At 35.4% G+C, this 18,674-nt stretch overlaps 1 protein-coding gene across 6 annotated transcripts in view; it reads left to right on the forward strand.

Annotated features, from left to right (window-relative positions):
* Nucleotides 1-18,674, forward strand: part of MAP4K3 (mitogen-activated protein kinase kinase kinase kinase 3) — a 187,734-nt gene that overhangs the window by 75,906 nt on the left and 93,154 nt on the right. The gene's annotated exons all lie outside the window — the stretch shown is intronic.

Genomic DNA, 18,674 nt, shown 5'->3' on the forward strand with positions numbered 1-18,674 from the left:
ATATTTTCTTATTTTCTTTCATAAAAGGTAGCATACTATAAATACCTCTGTGAATTTTGCTTTTTTCACTTAGCATATCTGGAAAATCATTCCACACTAGTTGCTAGAGATCTTTCTCATTCTGCATAGTACTCCATCATATATACGTACCATAGTTAGTTTTGTCACTGTCCCTATGTGTGAGCATTTAGGTTGGTTCCAGTATGTTTCATTTACAAATAACACTGTTTGTAAAATTTATGTCCTCTATATTGATAAAATGCTATAAAGAGGCACCTCAGAAACATGCTAAAATGAAAGAAGTGAGAAACAATAGGTCTCATGTTGTATGATTCCATTTATATGAAAATACACAGACTAAGTAAAACCATAGACAGAAAGAGGATTTGTGGCTGCTGGGGAAGAGTGAGGGAATAGGAAGTAACTACTTAAGGGTATAGGGTCTCTTTCAAGGCTGATAAAAATGTTTTAGAATTAGATGTGATGGGGGCACAGCATTGTGAATATACTAAATGCCACTGAATTCTACACTTTATTATATGGATTTTACCTCAAAAATCTGTATTATCCATATAATTAAAATAGCCACTTATTTTATTTTCCTTATGGGTGTTGATACTTTGACATTTCAGCCCATGAAATGGACAGTGCATCTTCAAATGCTTCCTACAAAGAAGAAACCCTGAGGTTTATCCTTTTAATAACTGTGTGTAAAGTATATTTTATCTGCTCACATTCTTCTGGTTGCCTCATCAGAATTTAGAGTAATTTTCTTTACCTCTTCTCTCATTTGCAGAGCTTTTGGGTTATGTATTTTTTTTCTAACACTGGAGAGAGTTGCAGTCTAATGATGTTAGACATAAAGTATCTGTGTGGGGAAATGGGGATGTGGCCAGGGATGGGAGTGGGTCTTAAAGGGTGGAAGCCAGAAATAAATTAAGGCCAGATTGTATACCATGACACCTTCTATGCTATGCCAAAACGTCTGGAGCTGTGAGTCGTAGAATGTTATTAGGGAGAAGACTAATATTTATCCTCTGTTTTGAAGATAACTGGCAGTATTATGACAAATGTACTGAAATGTTAATACTGGAAATAGGGAGACCAGTTAAGAGTTATATGGAGAAGGGTATTAGGGTTCAGGTTAACTGCTATACAAAGAAACTCCAAAATAAAGTGACCTAAGGAAGATAGACATTTATTTCTGTCTCATATAACAGTTACGAGGTGAGCTCAGGTTGGTACTCAATACTATTCCATGAACTCATTCAGGGATGCCTTTCATTTTATGATATCACCCAGTAGTGCACACATTCACCTACTGTTGTGAAGCTAGGTCATTGTGTGTCCATCTTTAGCTGGTCGAAATAGGCATTTTAAAGCAAGCAACTTCACTTTTTTTTTTTTTTTTAAAGATTTTATTTATTCCTGAGAGAGACAGAGGGGGGTGGGGTGGGCAGAGACACAAGCAGAGGGAGAAGCAGGCTCCATGCAGGGAGCCTTATGTGGGACTTGTTCCCAGGACTCCAGGATCATGCCCTGGGCCAAAGGCAGGGATCCCCCTAAGCAACTTTTCTTTTAACGAATGAAATTGGAAGTCACCCACCAATTCTGCTCATTTTCTGTTGCTGACAACTTGCTTATATGGTCACACAAATTAATAAGAGGCTGGGATGTGTGGTCTCTAGCCTGGCAGCTGTATGTCCAAGAAGGAAAGAATGGCTATTGGAAGCAAAAATAGCAGGCTACCCCCAAGAGGCACTCAAATGTGTTACCATGAGGATTTGCACCAAGGTGGTTTGGTTATAGCAGAGCTGGAGTTGAGAGGTATTTAGGTGGTAGAATGAAATAAATAACATATTTCCAATTATTTGAGACATGTTGATTATGAAGTGTTTAGAGATTGTTAGTGTAGATATGTACAGTATCAATTTGATCTAGAGGTCTGGTGCGTGCTCAGAGAGAGAGAGAGCGAGCTGACCTAGCTCCAAGACCTAGGTAGAAGCATGGATTTGAAAGTCATTGTTTAGGTAGTAGTTGTAGTTGGAGAGTTTCAAAAAGAAAGAAGGGGTTGCTAGTATTAAATGCTGCTTCAGAAATGATAAGGAGTCTTGGATTTGGGTCTTAGAATGACATGGACCTTTGCAAGAGTAATTTCAGCAGAGTCCTGGGGTAAAAAATAGATTATAGTGGGTTGAGGAATGGATGGAAGGCATGAAAAGGAAACCAAGCTGAGACTACTCTTTGAAGAGCTTGGCTGTGAAAAGCAATAGGGGGACTGCTCTAACAGGGGAGAAAAAGGTTAAGGGAAAGTTTTTACATTGAAGTAAGTTTGAGCATGTGTGTAGGCTGAAAGGAAAGGAGTGGTGCTAGAGATAAGGTATGAAAGAATATAAATGATGAAACAAGGTTGAGAGAGAGCTTGGAAGAGATAAAATCAGGAGGTGCCTCTTTTGCAAAAGAAGAGAATACCTCTTATGGGATCACATCTTTGTAAAGGGCCAGGAGTAGACACAAATATAAATTAGCTTTAAGGTTGAGGAGAGGGTAGAAAAAGATCTCTACAATGGGGGCTCCATTTTCTTAGATGGAGGAAGCTTGGTCCTTACCTGCCTCTGTTCACTCTCAGCTAGGTAGGATACCTGAAGAATAATGGAAATTACTTTTTTATTGTTTTAGGAGCCACTGTAGGAAATAGAAGAAACTGACTAGTTGCCAGTGACAGGGCTGTTGTATGGTGTTATATGCCTAACTGAAGTTAGAAATAAATCATTTTTTATTGTTTTAATTAACATAGCTATGTTACTATTCAAGAACTATCATTAGAATATTATTTGAAAACATTGTATCATCAATTTTCAGCTATTAAAAGTTTCTCTCTTCTCTAGAAATTAGACGTAAGGATAAATTAGTATTAAGAGAACTAGACAAGGTACTACTCCCAAGTAGATAAACTTGTCTCTTTTAAAAACTGCTCATTAGTGAAATTCCTGTTCCTGTAATGTTAATTATGCATCCATGTTACCTGTTCTCCAATTCTCAGAGGATAACAAGTATATATTTGTAAATTATCTTCAGCCTTACTCATAAAGTGGGTAAAAAAAACCCAACAACATAGTAATACCAAGACAGATGTTTAATGAGAGGTAGAAGTACTTTTATAGAAAAGAGAAAAGCAGTACTAAGGTATGTTAGTCCATAATCTCATCCTTTTGCGTAAGTCTTCTTGATTCCAAATGTGTCATGCATACTAGTGATTCTTGGTATTTAACATGAAATGGTACTAACACAAATTTAATATTTATTGCACTCATATAATGCCAATATAGAAGAAAGTCCAGTTTCCTTTTAAGACTATTGCTTCTAACAAAACATACATTTCCTTGATGTGTTATAAATGGAAATTGTAGTTCCAGAGGTCTTCACAATAAAATATTAGCCCCCTCTTGTTATCTCTTATCTTTTTGATGATAGCCATTCTAACAGGTATGAGGTTATATCTGGTGGTTTTGATTTGCATTTCCCTGATGATTAATGATATTGAACATCTTTTCACATACGCTTTGGCTACTTGTATGTCTTCTTTGGAAAAATATCCATTCAGTTTTTTTGCTCATTTTTTAGATCATACTTTCTTTTCTGTTAACTTGTGTGAGTTCTTTATATTTTTTTGGTTATTAAGTCCTTTTTGGGTATATGATTTGCAGATATTTTCTTCGATTCCATAGATTGCCTTTTTATTTTGTTGATTGTTTTCTTTGTTGTGCAGAAGCGTTTTAGCTGTTTATCCTAAAAAAGACGAGATAAATGTTGGTGAGGATGTGGAGAAAGGGAACCCTCGTGTACTGTTGGTGGGAATATAAATTGGTGCCACTACTGTGGAAAACAGTTTAGAGGTTCCTCAAAAAATTAAGAATAGAAATTCTACACTATCTAGCAGTCCGGCTTCTGGGTATATATCCCAAGGATGTGAAAATAGGATATTAAAGGATAGCTGCACTCTTATTTTTCCTGTAGCATTAATTTTACCGTAGCGAAAATTTGGAAACCACCTACATGTCTGTTGATGATGAATGGACAAAGGAAGATGTAGTGTATACATTCACAGTGGAGGGTTATTCTGCTACCAGAAAGAAGGAGATGCTATCAATTGCAACAACATGGATGGACCTTGCAGGCCTTATGCTAAGTGAAATAAGTTAGACACAGATACTGCATGGTATCACTTACATGTAGAATCTTAAAAAATGAAAACAAAAAAGGTCAAACTCCTAGAAACAAAGCATAGAAAAGTGGTTTGCCTGGGGATGGGAGGTGGGGATATAGTGAAAGGTTGGTAAAAGGGTATAATAAAAAGGAAACAAAATTAGCTCACAATGTAAATTATGTATATTGTTATGAAAAAGAGTAGAAAACAATACTTGCACTTAACAACAAAGCCCCAGAATATTTGAAACAAAACTAACAAAAGGAGAGAGAAATAGACAATAAAAATTGGAAACTTTAATACTCCACTTTTAATAATTAGTAGTACAGCTAGGCAGAAGATTCACAAGGAAATAGAAATGCTATAAAGCAAGTAGACCTGATACATATATAGAATACTCCACCCAGTAGTACAGAACACATGCTCTTCTCAAGTAAACATAAAGTATTCTCCAGAATAAACCATATTATGGTCATAAAACAGGTCTCAATAAGTTTAAAAGAATTAAAATCATACAAAGTACATTCTTCAAGAGTACTACTAAGGTTAGAAATTAGTGACATGAGGAAATTTGGGCAAGTCACAAATATATGGAAATTAAACAACACTCTTAATGACTCAAATGAAATCATAAGGGAAATTAGGAAGTACAAGAGGAATAAAAAATGAAAATACAGTGTATGAAAACTTATGCAACCAAAGCAGTGCTTAGAGGGGAACTTATAGCTGTTGATGCCTATATTAAAAAAGAAAGTTTCAAATTAATAAGCTAATTTCCACTTTAAGAAATGAAAACAAAAAAAAGGAAGAAATTAAAAAGTAACAGATTAAACCAAAGACAAACATAAGGAAAGAAATGATAAAGATTAGATTGGAGATAAAATAGATTATAGAACAATAGAGAAAATCAGGGTAGCTGAAAATTAGTTCTTTGAAAAGATCAACAAAATTGACAGATCTTTAGTTCAGCCAAGGAAAAAGAAGATTAAAATTACTAAAATCAAGAAGGAAAGGAGGGATATTACTGCTGAACTTACAGAAATAAAAAGGATTATGAACATACTATGAACACTTGAATGCCAACAAGTTAGATACATGGGTGAAATGGATAAATTCCTAAAAAGACACATCATTAAAACTGATTCAAGAAGGAGTGGAAAATTTGAATAGACCCATAACAAGTTGAAATTAGTAACCAGAAAAGGGATGTTCCTGGAAAAAACTCAAGAACAGATGTCTTTACTGGTGAATTCTACTAAATGTTTAAATATCGGTACTTCACAATTCCCTTCCACCCCCAAAAAAGGAAAGGAACTCAGGAACTACTCATTCCAGGAGGTCAGTATTGCCTTGCTATCAAACCAAACAAAGACTTAACAAGAAAACTACAGACCTCCACAAAAGCATAGCAAAACACATTTAGCAATGTATAAAAAAAGACTGTACACATAACCAAGTGGCATTTATCCCACGAATGCAAAATTGGTTTAACATCTGAAAATCAGTTACTGTAGTACACCATATTAATAGAATAATAACAAAAATCATCTCAACAATGCAGAAAAGATGATTGACAAAATCCAAAACCCTTTCATGATTAAAAAAAAAAAAACTAAACAGACTAGAAATACAGAGGAACTTCCTCAACCTGATAAAGTGCATGTATAAAACACCTACAGTTAGCAATCATGCTTAATGATGAAAAGCAAAGATGCTTTTCTCTCATATCAGGGACAAGATAAGGCACACTTTCACCATATCTGTTCATCATTGTAGATCTTCTTAGGACAGTTAGGAAAAAGAAATAAGAGGCATTGAGATTAGAAAGGAAAATGTAAAATCATCTGTTTGCAGGTAATATGATCTTGTATCTAGAAAATCTTAAGGAATCCACTAAAATATAATTAAAACTAATAACAGATTCAGTAAGGTTGCATGATACAAGATCAGTATACAAAGAATCAATTTTATTTCTATATACAAGCAGTGACATTCTGAACAGGACTTTGCAATTTTAATTAGAATAGCATCAAATTAAGATTAAGTACTAAACTAAGATTAACATAATAAAGGGGGTCCGAAGCACCCATGGAAGAGTCAAGGCACCGAAAGTCAGTAAGGCCCCATTTTGCATTTCACTGAAGTCCACAGGGCCACACATCCCATGCAGCACAGTGACCAGTAACTCAGTGCTTAGGGTGGTCATCCGTTTCTGCTGGCATTTATTTATGTTTCTCAACTTAAAGGAATCCTTTATTCCTTAGAACATTTTCCCCAAATATGTAACATTGAAATTTCTAAAAGCATGAATCACTGACTTTTTAAAAGAACACATTTGAAAAAAAAAAAAAAAAAAAAGAACACATTTGAAAATGAAATATTTTTACAAAAATACTGTAACCAAACGGTGGGGGCCCTGCCTGGGCTATCACATAGAAAATCATGGTTTTAAAATGTCAAAAAAATCCGTTCAAACATTAAATATATGTGTGTATATATGTAACTAATGGACAATTTAGATATAAATTTAATAAATTTAATAAAAGAAACATAAGACTTGTACATTGAAAACTACAAAACACTACTGAAAGAAGATCTGAATGGGAGGACCTTCCATAGTTATAGATAGAAGACTTAATATTATTAAGATGGCAGAACTTGTAAAATTGACACACAGATTCAACACAGTTTCTCTCAAAATCCCAACTCGTTTTTTGGCAGAAATTGACAAGCTGACCCTAAAAATTATGGAAATGCAAGGGACTCAGAATTGTTAAAATAGTCTTGAAAAAAAGAACAGAGTTGAAGGGTTTATTATACTGCTCCAATTTTGGAAGTTATTACAAAGCTGCAGTAATCAAGACAGTGTGGTCTTGATTGGCATAAGGATAGACCTATATATAGATCAGTGGAATAGCATTGAGCATCCAGAGTGTTATAGTCGTGATTTTTGAGAAATTACTTTTCTTCCCCACTCTTTTTTTTTTTTTTTAATTTCTCATGTGTTTTATTAAAGATTCCAAGATGCCTTTTCTTTTACTTGTGTCTGTTGGCCATTTGTATGCCGCCTTTGGAGAAATGTCTATTCATGTCTTCTGCCTATTTCTTGATTGGATTATTTGTTCTTTGGGTGTTGAGTTTGGTCAAAGTTCTTTATATATTTTGGATACTAACCCTTTATTAGATGAGACATTTGCAAATATCTTCTACCATCCTGTCAGTTGTCTTTTTCTTTAAAACCTGTGTATCTCCTGAATTTGACATCTTTTGTGGAGAAATTAATGGATAATAAACAAACCAAAAGATAAACAAGCAAATGAACTCCTCTTTCTAAATAACATCAAGTGAAGTTTAGTTAGCAAGTTGTTCTTCACACATATAAAATGGAGATGGGAATCTCAGGTAACTAATGGACAAAATAAAAATTTGCTTATTTATCAGGCTAGTATAACAGACACAAAGCCTGTTTTCAAACAATATTTCTCCCAAGAATGGTGCAGTTGGAAAGTGTTATAAACCCATCTTTGACTATGGCTTGCTTATATCCTGAGAAACTTTGCACTTGAAAATCATAGACCAGCAGAAACTTAGCTGTTTGTAATTGTATCAGCAAGAGTAAAATATCCTACTCTTGTCTGGAGAATCTGAAGTCATTTTGATATAGAGGAGCAATCTTGATTTACAGGTGAGATGCACAGTCTCAGATAAGGGGTTTCTGGATACATCATCAGGATATATCTTAACTTGGTAGTTGCAAAGGAAAGAGAACATTGAGTTCACTTTGTAGTCCAGTCCTGAATTAGACCCCTTTACATACAGCTCTGCTTTGCTCTAAGCCTATCACAACGCTACTTCATTTAAATTTCACCTAAACTCCACTCCTCCTCAAATCTTACAATAACTGTTATCTTTTCCTTTGTTTTGTGAGATGGCTGAAGATTCCCCTGGTGTGCAGTCTCCCTCCATTGCCATGCATCAGTAAATCTGTTTATCTGACCACAGGTTTATTCCTGTGGTCTTTAACCCGGTTGGGCTAGCACACTGCCGACTCTTAGAGACTTATTTTAAAAGAAAACTAAAAGTAAATCAGGATGAGAGCTCATGGCAGAGCTTGCTAGTAGAACACTTCACCTTCCAGTTCTTAGAAGGTGTTACAAGTACCTGCATCATGAGTCTTGAGTCTTTTTTTTTTTTTTCTTCGTGTGTTTTAAGATCAGTTTTAGAGCCACAAGGAACTCTTTAGGTCATCTTTCTCAGTGGTTGTCAGATGTTTCACAACTTTGAAAACTTTTGTCATAGAAAATATGTGGCGACAGGGAAGTTCTATTTGAACTATCTCTTAAGCCTGACTCTCAAATTTCCTGTTGTGAAAAAGGAGGTACTGCATTTATAATTCACCCACACTCACACATCTTATTTGTGAATCTGGTTCCTCTGATTCTTGGCTCATTGTTTACTTTTTCCACACTAGAAAATAGGATTTAATTACAGTTACTTCTAATTACTCATTCGTGCTATTGCTTGCAGCACCAGTTTTTAAAGTAGAATGTAAATGCAGATAACACTGATTAATTAGGTAGCAACTCGGAGAAACTCTCATTTCTTCTAAATAGGGAAACTCATTTCTTTTTCAACACAATGAAATGTATAGAGATTGATGAGCAGGGAAGTTCGTAGTAAGAAGAATAGGGTATTCTGTTTGGTTTCTACAAGAGCCGCATTTATGAAATTGTAGAGCAAAATTTTGCAAGTATGAAAGTCACTGGGAAGACCTCACTCCCTGAGTTTTTAATGGATCTCCACAGTTAGGTCTTAGAAATTTTTTTCCCATCAACTTTTGACATTAATTCTTTCATCCCTGAGAGGTAGAAGAGGTGCTTTTCCCCCTTTATTTTCATCATAGAGTTGAAGACACCAGGGAAATTACTTATCTGGCTCCTTTTCCAATCTCCCTGGAGTGCTTTATAGTAGATCCCTTACTACCAGTTGTTTACTCAGTGCTGCACTGTTTATTGCCATCATGAAGAGAGTCATTGTTACATCATTTGTGATAATTACTTTTCAAAGATTATTCATGGATTGCTTAGTTACTCTTTAATATATTAGAGACATGTTGTGGGCTTGAGGCTGACTATACCGGACAGACTAGGTATTCACACTTTGAAGGGTAATACTCAAAAATTTAAAAAACAAATAACAAAGGACTATTTCATATATCTACCATTTCTTGCTCATTTCCAGTCCTGTGTATCTGTTCAGTGGATTTAACTGCATAAGTATTTATTTAGCACTCCATTCAGTTAGAATAGGAGATATAAAGACGGGGTTCTTGCCTTCATGGAGCTTGCTACCCATTGTGAAAATTAACTAGAGTGTTTATGTAGCAACCAGATTATAGGGATTCACTCATTGAGCCAAGTGTGTGTATATATGAATTCTGCGGGGGTAGCTGTGATTAGAGAAACTTAATCAGGGCAGCCCCCGTGGCGCAGCGGTTTAGAGCCGCCTGCAGCCTGGGGTGTGATCCTGGAGACCAGGGATCGAGTCCCACGTCAGGCTCCCTGCATGGAGCCTGCTTCTCCCTCTGCCTGTGTCTCTGCCTCTCTCTCTCTCTCTCTCTATGAATAAATAAATAAAATCTTTAAAAAAAAAAAAAAAGAAAAACTTAATCACTTCCCAGGTCAATGAATAGCTGGCTTTGACTGTTTACTCTGTAAATGCTCTAGATAGGGAGTATCTAGGCAAGATGCTATGTGAGGGAACATGAATAGAACAGAGTTGCTCATCTATCCTGATTCTTTGGGTGAGTTCCGTAGAGATTGTGAGGTTCATTTCGCTTGGTATAATTAGGGAACAGTTCAGTTGAGCCTCCAAGACTGGCTGGGATTTTGCTAGCTATAGAATGGAGCATATTTCATATGAGGGTCATGTGAAAGCAAAGGTGATGTTGGCCTACTAGGCCTGTTTGGGAAATAAGACCTGAGTGATATGCTCTGTTTGGTTATGGTTGGGAAATAAGATGTGAAAAGCAGATTGATAATAGTTAATGGAGAACTGTAAATAGTAGCCCAAAGATTTAGACTTCTCCCTGTGGACTGTGGGAATTTTTTTTTGTTTGTTTGTTTGTTTTTTTACAGATTAGTACACGGGTCACTGTAGATTCAGAAGAGAGACCCTGCGGGTAAGAAGACCTATTACACTTAATAGCATCCATAGTTGAGTGGCATGGAAGGCAGAGCTGCCTACATGAGATTTTAGGCTGGAATAGGACAATAGGACTGAAACATGACTGGCAGGTTACTATGGAGAGGTGCCCTATACATCCAAATTGAGGTAATAGGGAGAATAGTTTTGCTGTAATGTTTTGATTTTAGAGACTGATATTTTCTTAAGTTTTATTCAGCTGTGGTTTATCCCTATATAGCCTCGGGATCGGGAGCCACTAGAAAATTATATTTTTAAATCAAGCTTTACGAGGGAAAACCAGAAAGTTAGAGAGTTTGAACAAATTCAAAGTTTGAGAACTATCTCTAACAATAGGATTGTGGCTCTTGTTGGTAAGCATGATAAAGAAGGAGAAATCATTGCCCATTATATTCTTCACTATAATCACTACCATGATTTAGGTTTCCTTTTTCTGTTCTTACTTCAGAATGTTTTTCGAGCGTACTACAGGCCCGCTTTATATAAACTCTAGGTATGCTGCTATAACTTTTAATAAAGTAGGAAGGATATAAGCCAGAGGACTTGTACTGAGACTTCACTTCTGAGTTATGGGTATCTACTTTATTTTGAATCTTCCATGAGAGCTATATTAATAAACCAGGCTCTCCAAAAAAGAGCTGGATCCAGGTAAGAGAAAAGGACCTAGCAGGTTAGTCAGGAATTTCAGGTTAAGCCACTACCTGTAGACCATCTATTTATATTGGGAAATGTTTTCTCAAATATTTCTTTAAAATGAAAAGGGAGTAGAATTTTATTCTTTGGGTGTGGGAAAAAAATCTTACTCTTTTTATGTATGTAGCACAGACACAAACTCATGCATAGTATCTGTGTCATTAAAATTTCCTTGGGAGAGGCCATTGGGAAAACAAGATTGTTGCTTGTTCTTTTCATGTTATATCCAAGAATAATTGCCAACAACATTATGAAGTTTTCCCCCAGTGTTTTCTTTTAGGAATTTTAGGTTTTGAGTTAAGTCCTTAATCCATTTTGAGTTGATTTTTTTTGTGTGGTGTAAGATAAAGATCCACTTTCATTTTTCAGAATGTTGATATCCAGTTTTTCCAGCACCATTTATTGGAGAGACTGTTCTATCCCCATTGTGTAGTCTTGTTGCCCTTGTTCAAAATCAATTGGCCATATATGTGTGGGTTTATTTCTGTGCTCTCTATTCTGTTTCATTGGTCTGTATATTTGTGTTTATGCGAATACCATTCTGTTTTAAGTACTGTAACTTTGTAGTATGTTTTGAAATCAAGAAATGTGAGGACTCCAGCTTGGTTCTTTTTTCTCAAGATTGTTTTGAATATTCAGGATCCTTTGTGATGGTTTCATATGACTTTTAGGATTGTTTTTTCTTTTTTTTGCAAAAAATGCCACTGAGATTTCTGCATTGAATCTATAGATCACTTTAGATAGTAAGGACACTATCCTTACTTTATAGGGATAACAATATAAAGTCTTCCAGTCTGTGAATATGGGATATCTTTCCATTTATTCATTTCTTTCAGCAATATTTGGTACTTGTTAGTGTACAAGTCTTTCACTCCCTTGTTTAAGCTTATTTCTAAGTATTTTATTCTTTTTGGTGAGATTATAATTGAGATTTTCTTAATTTTTTTTCAGATTATTCATTGCTTGAGTATGTAACACTACTAATTTTTGTGTGTTTTTATATTCTGCAACTTTGATGAATTCATTTTTTTAGTGCTTACAATTGTCTTATGAAATCTTTAGGTTTTTTTTTTTTTTCTAACCTATAAGATCATGTCAACTGTAAACAGATAATTTGACTTATCCCTTTCCAGTTCAGATGCTTTATTTCTTTTCCTTATCTCTGGCAGAGGACATTTAACATGATCCAGGGTAGGTAAAGAATAAAAAAATATGAGAATTCTTTTGGATATATGAATTCTTTTTTTTTTTTTTTTTGCCAGGGGGTATATGAATTCTTAAGTAAGAACTACTTATTTTAAAGTAATACCAATTACAAAATGGTTCTACCATTTTTATTTTTTCTGATGAATATAATTTTAATTTTTTTATGTTCAATTGGTATTTTGATTGGTAATACATTAATTCAGGAATTAATTCATGAGTCAGTTGCAGTCTTTACCATAGTAAATTCTTCTATTCAAAAGTGAAGTATTAGGGGGTGCCTGGGTGGCTCAGTTAAGCGTCCCCCAGGATCCTGGGGTCCTGGGATTGAGCCTCACATTGGGAGCCCTGCTCAGTGAGGTGTCTGCTTCTCCCTCTCTCCCTGCTCTTACTCTTTCTCAGTCAAGTAAATAAATAAAACCTTAAAAAAAAATTTTTTTTTTTTTTTAAGGTGAAGTGTTAGAGTGCCTAGGTAGCTTGTTTGGTTAGGCATCCAACTCTTGATTTCAGCTCAGATCATGATCTCAGAGTTATGAGATTGAGCCCTCTGTTGGACTCTGCACTGAGTATGGAGTCTGCTTGAGATTCTCTCTCCCCCTCTCCCCACCTCCTTCACATTCACATTCTATCTCTTTTAAAAAAAAAATTGAAATGTCTTTCCAGTTTTGGGATCTTTTATCCCCCAAAATGCTTTATTTATGGCCTACACATTTTAAAGCTTATCCTTAGATATGTATTTTTTTTAAACATTTTATTTATTTATTCATGAGAGAGAGAGAAGAGAGGCAGAGACACAGGCAGAGGGAGAAGCAGGCTCCATGCAAGGAACCCGATGTGGGACTTGATCCCAGGTCCCCAGGATCACGCCCTGGGCCAAAGGCGGGTGCCAAACCGCTGAGCCACCCAGGGATCCCCGTAGATATGTAATTTAATTTGATGTATTCTAATTTGTTAACTTAGGATTTAAAATTTTTTTCTGGTTTTTTCTTTCTTTCTTTCTTTTTAAATAACTGGTTGTTTTCCCAATTGATTTCTGTTTGCTTGCTTTCCAGGAATGTAATCATATATACTGCAAATAATGAGAATTTTGTATCTTTACTATTTATCCACCTTATTTTTTTTCTCTTGTGGATTTTAGCTGCTTAGTACTTGTAGAATTATTCGTTGACTCATTCATATTCAGTGTCCCATCATGTGTTAGGGGACATAATGAATAAGTAGACATATAGTATGTTAGATATGGTTAAATACTATAGAGAAACCAGAGCAGTAAGGGTGTTTGTGGAGTTGTGATTATGGGTTGCTGTTTTATATAGGAATATCAGAGAAGATCTCACCTTGAAGGCAACAGTTGAGTAGAGACCTGAAAGAAGTGAGGAAGCAACCATCTGGGTGGAAAAGAGCTCTTCAGGTAGTATGAGTAGAAACTGTAAAGGCTGAATGAGAGTCAGAAGCTTGTTATGGTATTCAAGGAAAAGCAGGAAGGACTTCTGTGGCTGAAGTAGAGTGAAAGGGGAGAATAGTAGGAAAAATAATGTAAAATAGTAAATAACACATCCTACTGGGTGGTCGTAATAGCAGATAATGGTAATGAGCATGTGTGAAGCCTTGTTCTAAGTATTTTAAGTGTTTTTCATCTAATCCTTACAATAACCTCAAGGGGAGGCATTATTATCTCCATTTTATGAGGAGCCTGAATTCAGAAAAAGAGAATATGAATGAATTTGCCTAAGATCATACAACTAGAAAGTTGTAAAATCAGGTTTCATAAATCAGTATTTTGATTCCAAAGTACATATCCTTTATGATGACAGTGTGCTAGATATGGTGAGTCCAGTACAAATTTTATGCCCCCTGTACGTTTATTAAAGTCAAGGAAAGTCTTGTTCATTTCTAGAACTCTACCTATAGTCTCTAGCACATTCTCTTTTACATAATACTTGGTGCTCAGTGTATGGTGGTGGTTGAATATGTTCTCAGGAGAGACTATCCAGAGAATAACTTTATCTTTATCCAAATTAAAGCATTAGATATTTTCACAAATAATATATGTATACAAAATTTACACTCACACATGTAGCTCCTCATAAGTTGGAAGGTAAATCATCTCTATTACAAGTTGAGAAAACTTGCTTTTAAAATCTTAAAAAGTGATCATTAAAAGCATTATTAATTCTAATTTGCTCTGTTACTGTGTTAAATTACTGTTGATAATGAAAATTATTTCATCATGACATTTGTCAGCTTATTAGGGTTGTGAAGATGTTAAACATTTAGAAGAGAGACATAAAGATAACTAAAGGAAAATAAGAAAGCTTAGAAGAGAGACATAAAGATAACTAAAGGAAAATAAGAAAGCAAGTAACAAAATAGGGAAATAGGAAACAAAATAAGAAAACAAAGGGAAATTGTAGATGACTTGTAAATTTATGTTTACTTCACAGGGACAGAACTAAGGAAATAGTATATACAGTTTACAAATAGACTAAGACTTGGTTCCCTGAAAACATGAACGTAATGGACTGTTGGTTCACCTCCCAATACAGATAATCAGTCCTTCAGTTGTCCTGGTTTGGTTTTCAAATAACCTCTACTTCTATTTAGTGTAAAGAGACATGTCAGCTGCCTTCATATAAAGACTTAGAATTACATGCATAAGCTGTTACACAGAGCAAAATGACAGTTCTGCCTCCCAACCATTAGTTCTGTTTTGACAGCTTCACCGTATTTATCCAAACAACAGTACATGTATAATTCTTTTATTGAATTTTTGTTATAATTTTATTAAAAAAGCAAGTGAGTAGTTTATTAATTCAAAATGCTTATGTTAATGTAAGAAGAGTAGGTTTTATAAATGTGGCTAGTTTACACCAGTGAAAATAATTAGGTATACCAAAATGGCAGTCAGTTGAATATGCATTCAATTTAAGATTATGTATTATTTTGTCAAAAAAGAAAGAATTTTATGAACTGTTGGAAATGCAGTGATTGTCAGTTGGTATCTAAAAGGCAAGGAGGTACTAGAGGTTCTGTGTTTCATTGTAGCTTTCACCCCCATGACATTCAAATCTCCTCTTTTATTCTCATACATATGGCTAAATATAGCTGTTTACAGGCAAGCATTATCTACCAAATAGAGAGAAATGCCTATAATCTGGTTCTGTACTCTATCAAATAGAGGGACTAATCTTGTTAATCCACGAAAACATTTGTGAAGCACCTACTATGGACAACCTTTTTTTTTTTTTTTTTTTTTTTTTTTTTACAAATGGATGGTAGTTATTATATCAGCATAGGATAATGTTTACTATAATAACTAGAACTTATGAGTGACTTAATATAATAAAGTCTTATTTTAAGTTTATGTAATAGTTCAGTGCAGATGCTTAATGTGTTGGATGACTTTGTTCCTTTTAGTGACTCGGGGACCCAGACTTCTTGTATTTCCTAGGGCCTCACAGTGTTATGTAGTTTGCTTATAGGTAAATAAATAGTGGGATAAGTACATTTTACTTTTGCTCACTTTGCATTGGCAGGAACTAGTCTCTTGGGCACATTAGTGTTCATCTTGAGGGGAGAGTTGTCTTTGACTGCCACCAGTAACTTCTATGCAATGGAAGGGAGAACACTGATTATTTGTGAATGGCTAGCCAGTTCTGTCACAATAATAGTAATGCTGATAGTAATAGTGTATTAGTTTCCTGTGGCTACTGTAACGGATTACCACCAACTTGGTGCCTGGAAAAGCACAATTGATTCTCTTAGAGTTCTGGAACTCTGAAATCCAAAGTGTGTGTCACTGGTCAAGATCCAGGTGTCAATAGGGCTGCATTCCCTCTGGAGACTTTAAGGGGGATTGCGTTTCCTTGTCTTTTCCAACTTTTAGAGCTGTACTCCTTTAATTCTTGGCTTCTTCCTCTATCTTCAAAGCATAATATTTTGCTTCTTGTCTTCTTATACTCCAGTCTCCCTCTGATTCCCTCTTGCAAGTACACTAGTAATTACATTTAAATAATTCAGGATAATTTCCCTATCTCAAGTTCCATAATTTCATCATATTTGCAAAATCCTTTTTGCCATATAAGGTAATATCACAAGTTTTAGGGATTAGGACTTTTCTACTTTTGGGGCTATTATTTTAGCCTGCTGCAAATAATTAACATTTATTGAACACTAAATATATGTCATGTTTATTCTAAGAACTTCTCAAGTCTTTGTATTTTTTTGTTTACTTGGATTTATTCGTGATCTGCTCTGCTTGTAGGCCTGCCTGTTTTTCTCAATTAGGGTTTCTTTCTGTTTTCCTGTCTGCCTACCTACCTGCCTGCCTGCTTGCTTGCCTGCCTGCCTTTCTTTATGCCATTTTTTGGCAGATGTGTTCTTCACTTTAATGTCTAAAAATTTAATCAAAAATCCTAGACTTTCAGAATTGGAAAGAATTTTTAGAGATTATGTATCTAGCCTAACCATACTGTTCTACAGTATCCAATTTAAGTGTGCTAGTTATTTTGGGTGGGGGTACCTGTTTATTCTTTGGAGTATATTTCTCTGGAGCTTTGAAGAAAGTACTTTAGAACTATTAGGCTCTTTTGGATTATTGCCATATAGAAACTCTTTTCTTTTTTCCTTCCCAAATTTGGCTTTTTCAATTACCTTCAAAAATTGAACTGTGGGGCTCCTGGGTGGCTTAGGGGTTGAGCATCTGCCTTCTGTTTAGGTCATGATCCTGGGGTCCTGGGATCAATCCCTCATCAGGCTCCCTATAGGGAGCCTGCTTCTCTCTCTGCCTATTTCTCTGCCTCTGTGTGTCTCTCATGAATACATAAGTAAATAAAATCTTTTTAAAAAGATTGAGCTGTGGATTTTTTTTCTTTGAAAATTTTTTCCCACGGGATCCCTGGGTGGTGCAGCGGTTCGGCGCCTGCCTTTGGCCCAGGGCGCGATTCTGGAGACCCGGGATCGAATCCCACATCGGGCTCCCGGTGCATGGAGCCTGCTTCTCCCTCTGCCTGTGTCTCTGCCTCTCTCTCTCTCTGTGACTATCATAAATACATAAAAAAAAAAAAAATTAAAAAAAAATTTTTTTCCCACAAAAATTTGAATTTAACTTGGGCATCATAGTCACATAGAAAATGACTTCATAGGAAAATAGGAAGCACTTTGGTTTGACACCTTTTCCTGGGAAAGATGTAGTTGAAGACTTAAAGCCATTCACAGACTTTTGTTAAACACAGAAGTAGCAAATAAGCAATCAGTTGTATAAGCATGGTTAATAACTGGTTGAAATTAAACCAAAAAACAGACATTTTTGATTTAGAGTCAACATGTAGAGGAATTATCTTGTATCATAGATTTATTTAGGCAACAGTTTTATTGCTTACATATTAGTTGCTAGGGATACAAAAATGATTAAGGCGTAGTCCTCTCTTAGAGGATATAATATTCTAGTGAGAATGTAGCCATTCAGACATTGATGCAGTGTCATATGTGCAAAGATCATAGTAGAAGATGTGACGCTTACAGTTGTAACAGAAACCACAACTCAAGGTAGTTTAAACAGTTCAGGGAATTTATTGATCATGTGCAGGTGTATCTGAAGCTTACAGAGGCAGATGAGGCTTGCTATAGAGGCTCAGGTGAGCCTTCCTCCTTCCCATTTTCCTGTTTCTCCCCCATGGTTTTTGCTGATCAACTTTGTTCTAAAGCTGGCTCCCTTTAAATTGTGCAATGACTACCCCCCAGAAAGAGAGTTGCTATCCTTAACCATCAAACTAAAGTCCTAGAGTTTATTCTGACTGGATTAACTTTGATCTCATGTAACCCCTTCACTGTTTCCAGTCAAGTACAATTGAGAGGAAGGTGAAGAACTTTCAAAATATTTAGTATATCCCTGAAAATTGATATTAGTTTATTTGGCTTTTTTTCATTCCTAATTAGTTTTTTGTTGTTATTGTTGTTCTTTCTAACTGGATTTTTCTTAATATAATGAAAATCAGGAATTCTTAATGGTGTGAAGTAAACTCAGAAGAAGATTGTAGTTCATTCAGTGGTTTTCTTCTGAAATTTTGGAAGCATAAAAATTTCCTGTTTTTCTTCCTTTGGAAATCTTTGATTTTTGTACTCACTTCATTGCTGAAATTAAGAACCTGACATACTGTCTTTTCTCTGTTACTTCTTCCCTTGTAACTGGGGCAGTGAGATGAGTTTTGACACTGGCTTCAAATGGTTCATGGGTAGGCTACTTTAAGTCTCAGTTTATCGTAGGAAAATGCCAAGGCAAGAAAATATCAGGGCTTCCATAATGACCTAATAGGATTTGTGCTTTAACTTAGGAAACCTTTTTCCTTACTTTGCCACTAATATATAT

Source organism: Canis lupus, chromosome 12 (assembly GCF_048164855.1).
Source record: "Canis lupus baileyi chromosome 12, mCanLup2.hap1, whole genome shotgun sequence".
NCBI lineage: Eukaryota > Metazoa > Chordata > Mammalia > Carnivora > Canidae > Canis > Canis lupus.